This window comes from Anomaloglossus baeobatrachus, unplaced genomic scaffold, assembly GCF_048569485.1.
Source record: "Anomaloglossus baeobatrachus isolate aAnoBae1 unplaced genomic scaffold, aAnoBae1.hap1 Scaffold_979, whole genome shotgun sequence".
Taxonomy (NCBI): Eukaryota; Metazoa; Chordata; class Amphibia; order Anura; family Aromobatidae; genus Anomaloglossus; species Anomaloglossus baeobatrachus.
This window is the reverse complement of record NW_027445381.1, coordinates 19,032-23,223: the sequence shown is the minus strand read 5'-3', so window position 1 is coordinate 23,223 and position 4,192 is coordinate 19,032. Positions and strand designations below refer to the sequence as shown.

Below are 4,192 nucleotides of genomic sequence, written 5' to 3'. Positions count from 1 at the left end.
TGGTGCAGTGCACTTCGGGTGGAAGAAGCTAGAGATGTTGTTAAGAGAGCGGTTCTATTGGAGTGGAATGCGGGAATCTGTGGAGGCCTGGTGCCGAGAATGTGGCCCTTGCGCATTGAGAAGGAAGGACGAGGCCAGCCAGAAGGCACCCCTACACCCGATCATTACACACCAACCGCTGGAGCTGGTTGCCCTTGACCATGTAAAGCTCACCCCCAGCCGAAGTGGGTACACCTACGCTCTGACCATCGTAGACCACTACTCGAGGTTCCTGGTGGTTGTCCCAGTTAAGGACTTAACCGGCCGCACCGCTGCTAAGGCTTTCCAGGCTTATTTCTGTTGACCGCATTGGTACCCGGAGAGGGTGCTTACCGACCAGGGTCCGGCCTTTGAAGCAGAGGTATTCCAGGAATTCTGCCAGTTGTACGGCTGCAAGAAAATCCGGACCACGCCTTACCACGCCCAAACCAATGGCATTTGTGAAAAGATGAACCACTTGGTCCTGGGCCTCCTCAAGACGTTACCACTGGAAGAGCGGAACCTGTGGCTGGAGAAGCTACCTGACCTGGTCGATATGTACAACAACATCCCTTCCAGCTCTACGAAATGCACTCCAGCATACCTGATTAGAGCTCGTCCCGGCCGGCTACCAGTGGATCTGGAAATGGGCTTGGAAGCTTCAGAAGCACTCCTGTCGACAGCTGAATGGGACACTCGGCGGAGGACACAGTACCGACAGGTCCAGGAGTATGTTGAAAAGAACTTGTGCCGGAGTCGGGGACAACAGGAGCAGTGCTTCAACAAGAAGGCGCCTGCCGGTTCCTTCAAACCTGGGGATGTAGTGCTGAAGCGGAAAAGAAGGGCCCACAAGCTGGATGATCAATGGGAAAAAACCCCGTATGTAGTCCAGCCCACAGGATGGGAGAATGGGAAGGCCTACCAGATCAGCCGTGACCAGGGGGGGACTTTGACCACGGTTTCCCGAGACCACCTGAAGAAGTGCCCACCAGCATTGAGAGTAGCGGATGAGGCTCCAGTTCCCAGTCCAGTGGAGAAGGAAAAAGAGGTAATCCACACCATGATGGGTGATTTTCCAGCAGACTGGCCTACACAGAACGGTGCGGTGATCCTTCCAGTGATACTGTTCCCACAACCCGTGGATGAAGAAATGATGGAAACGGTTAACCGCGAGCCAGTGCCCAGGGATGTACCTGTACCCAGCTCCCCTACGCCTCCGCCTGCCCCACATGATAGCAGGGAGGAGGAACTGACTGTTCCCTCTGCCCCACTGCCTGTCACCACTGACACCGGACCCCGAAGGTCCACTCGCCCCAACCTAGGTAGACCCCCACTTAGGTACAGGGAAACTACTCTTTAAAAGGGGGGGGCTTTATGTGTTGAGTGTACCAGTTTGAAAGTTTTAAATGATAAGTAAAGATGATCAACCAAAGAAGTTTACCTGATTGAACCGTGATTAAACCGGCCGTTGCCGGCAACTGTTGTCCCCGTAGGGACTGTGCAACCATTGCGTAAGGAACTGCTTACGGACAAGCCCGAGAACTTGCAGGGCAACCACAAACTTAGTGCAATGTAAATAAAAATGTTTGTTGGCTTGACACCGTTACCGCCTCCGGAGAGGCTGATTTGGGAGGATGGGCCTGGAGGAAAGGGATGGCCTAGGCCCGCCACTACCGTAACCGGTGGCGATCCTCCGGGGGTTCAGGGGTCCCCTTGGACGTGGGCCCCCTGAAAGAGACAGAACCCGCTCGGGCAACTTGGTGCTGGACTGGGGTCAAGGGGTGCTGCCCGCTTCTTAGGGGCAGCATCAGGGCCAGGTTGTTTGGGTGGGAGAAGAGCGGAAGCTGTACCGTTGTAAAATGTTTATGATGCTTTTACATGTTTTACCGTTTTATTCTTTTTCAGTTGTGAAAATAAAACCGGTGATGGACGGGCAGCCCGCGGACGGTCTGCATTTTACTATAGGGGAATGTGGCGCCCTGGACAAGCCAGGTCGTCACAGGTACTACACCAACACACTCTACACTCCGGCTAGGCACACCGAAGCTAAACACAAATCCTAGTTGCCTTCCTCCAGGGGCTGATGTCCACACCAGGGGGTGGGCCAGGCGGTTGATCCCACCCACCGAGGAGTTCACAGTCCTGGAGGCGGGAAAAGGAGTCAGATTAGAGATCAGTTTTGGAGTTAGAGAAGTGAAGAGGAGAGGAGACTGACCGTGTCCGGGTGTGTGGCCCGGGCACTCAGCAAGGTTGGCAGACGGTGGTGACCTTCTGCAGGAGAGGCTGATTGGAGTGAACCGTACGGACCGGGGATGGGCGGTGGCCCGCCGGTACCAGATCGGGGAGTGAAGAGAAGCCAGCACCATCCGGCAGGGCCTACGGACCCCGACCAGGCTAGGAGTCGCCGTAAAACCGGTCAAATCCGTTAGCGACGGGAACCTCCAGGGTTTCCCAGCAGTCAAGACCCGATTGAAGGCAACAGCTCACACCGTAGAGGGAAGCACAGTCACCGCCAAGGCTACAGTTCCCAGGGCCAGAGCCTGCGGGCAAAAGGGGCTCCCTCAGCATCCATCCAAGCTGGGGAGCGGGTTACCGGTGGGAAGCCCGCTAGATTTTGGGGGAATAAAAGGGGTCCAACACCACATCCCCACAGGTGCACACCCACCCATCAAAGAGAGCTATAAGCCAATACCACCTTCACATTGCCAGTGTACCAAGGACATGTTGAGCAACATGAAGGCGGCTGGGGTTATCCGTGACAGTTGTAGCCTTTGGGCAGCTCTGTTGATCCTGTTAAAAAAGAAGGACGGCACCACTCCCCGTATTGAGGAATCGCTAGCTGCATTGAGAACTGCAAATTATTTTTCTACCCTTGATCTCACTAGTCACTATTGGCAAGTGTCCGTTGCTGAGGCAGACCGGGAGAAGACCGCCTTCGCCACCCCTATGGGTCTCTGCGAGTTCAAAAGCATGCCCTTCGAGCTGTGCAATGCGCCAGGAACCTTCCAGAGGCTGATGGAATGCTGCTTGGGACAAGATTTTAGGGTGTATAAAAAGGGAGATTAGATCCCGTGATCCCAACGTATTGTTACACCTCTATAAATCACTTGTAAGGCTACATCTGGAATATGGGAACCAGTTTTGGGCTCCACATTTTAAAAAGGACATTCAGAAGTTAGAGTCAGTTCAAAGGTGGGCAACTAGACTACTACAAGGAATGGAAGGCCTCCCATATGATGACAAGTTGAAAAAGTTATTAAGTGATTATTGGCTGCAATGGGGCTTTCTGGCTGGTGCCAGCCTCTCTTCTTAGCACACAGGAACCACAATCCCTACACCATGCTTCAATGGATTCTCTCATCCCAGCCCAGTAAAACTACATATTTTACACAGTCATAAGCAGCCAAAAGGGATCTATTCTATTCAATTGCAAATGATCTAGATAAGACTGAGAATAAGATACTGCACGGGACATAGCAGAGTTGGTCAAGTTGAGTGGAGATGAGTTTGCTATTTGGCACAGCTTTTTGCATCAATAAAGCAAGTAAAAGGTGTGAAAGATAAAAAAAAGGGTGAAAGTGTGAAAAGTGAATTGGCCAAATTGAGGTGCATATAAAGTTTTTGCTTTCTTTCAATTCACTAATGGGGCTCATTTGAATCAGGTGAATTGAGTTCTGCTTTTGGAAACTGGGTTAAGAAGGGGTGCACCGGTCCTGGAGGTACTGCAATACCAGGTCAATGCGTGGAGTGGACAGAGCAAGATTTTTTCCATCTCCTTGTTCTAAAAATCCATTTAATATATGGTCCCCAGAGAGGGGACGTATCAGATATTAAACTGATAAGAACAGATTTAATTTTTTTTTTTTTCTGTTTATCAGTAGGACTTCAAAATAACAAAGGTGATCGCCTCCCGTTGCCTGGGAACCGTCCAGGCACAAGAGGGCTATGTGTCACCAGAAGGCGCACACACTTCCTCAAGGCCGGCAGACGTGCAATCCCAGGCACCTTCCAGTACCGACCAAGGTAGCGTCCTCCGAAACTACACTTGATCTTAGCCAAAAGGCCGAGAAGCTATAACCCGAATTGGTTACGGCCTTGAGTGGCACCCTGGCCTATACCGGACACATCTTAGGGAGAGGGAGACAAACCCACACCTACAGAAGACATTTTGTCA

The 4,192-nt window shown here is 51.9% G+C and overlaps 1 pseudogene; it reads right to left on the bottom strand.

Moving 5' to 3' along the window:
* Window positions 1–3,715: 3,715 nt before the first annotated feature.
* On the bottom strand, window positions 3,716–3,922 carry LOC142289576 (U2 spliceosomal RNA; annotated as a pseudogene).
* Between the last annotated feature and the right edge of the window lie 270 nt (window positions 3,923–4,192).